Source organism: Diaphorina citri, unplaced genomic scaffold (assembly GCF_000475195.1).
Source record: "Diaphorina citri unplaced genomic scaffold, Diaci psyllid genome assembly version 1.1 scaffold26092, whole genome shotgun sequence".
Taxonomy (NCBI): Eukaryota; Metazoa; Arthropoda; class Insecta; order Hemiptera; family Psyllidae; genus Diaphorina; species Diaphorina citri.
Window position 1 is genome coordinate 1 of NW_007403431.1, and position 753 is coordinate 753.

Consider the following 753-nt stretch of genomic DNA (forward strand, 5'->3'; position numbering starts at 1 on the left):
CCCAAGTCTATACCAATCGCAGGTGTCTTGGCCATTGTGAAATCTGGAGACAAAGGAAAATAGGCTTTACAATGAAATCTATCAGGAAAACTTGAAATTCACCTAGGTACTCGCATTAAAGTCATGAGAATTGAACATAAAACGAAACCTTGAACATCCTCTGAGTATTTTCAAAGCACATTTGGAAGTTTTTTCACGTTTTAGGGTGGGCGTTGCATCAAGAAATCCACAGCGGGACCACGAGTTGTGAAATTTCATACATTTCGATAGAGAAAAAGCAGAAAAGGGGATACTTACTTGAGTTTTACGAAGATTAGGACTAAACTAGAGATGATTTATGATATTGCACAATGGTTCTTCAAATGTGAACTCTCAAACGTAGCTTTACAATGACTAATGGAAATTGCTAGATTGCTACCGACTTCCTTGAATTGAAATGGATTGAAACTTGAAAGAAGAAAGAACGAGAAAAAAAAAAAACTTCCAGACTCTTCCAAACCTAACCTCAAAAATTGCGGCAGGAATCGAAGTTATATTCGATAAATTCGATCAGTCAAACATTGTTGAACCAATGAGATTGTGAGATTTCGCTATGTTTACGTCCAAAGCGGAATCTCATTGGTTCAGTTCAGCCATGTTTGCCTGAGTTCAAGTTCACATAATCGAATAGAACTCAGAACTCGATTTTCGCAGTTCGATTGCTGGAATCGATTAATCGAAATCGATCAGTGGTGCTCGCCGTGCGCGGTAAAT

At 38.2% G+C, this 753-nt stretch overlaps 1 long non-coding RNA gene across 1 annotated transcript; it reads right to left on the reverse strand.

The window, feature by feature from the left end:
* LOC113473351 lies at positions 1–504 on the reverse strand. The gene is made up of 2 exons (XR_003395344.1): positions 298–504; positions 1–43 (listed from the first exon to the last, which is right to left on the reverse strand). It is a non-coding gene; the product is annotated as an uncharacterized LOC113473351 (long non-coding RNA).
* Positions 505–753: the final 249 nt, after the last annotated feature.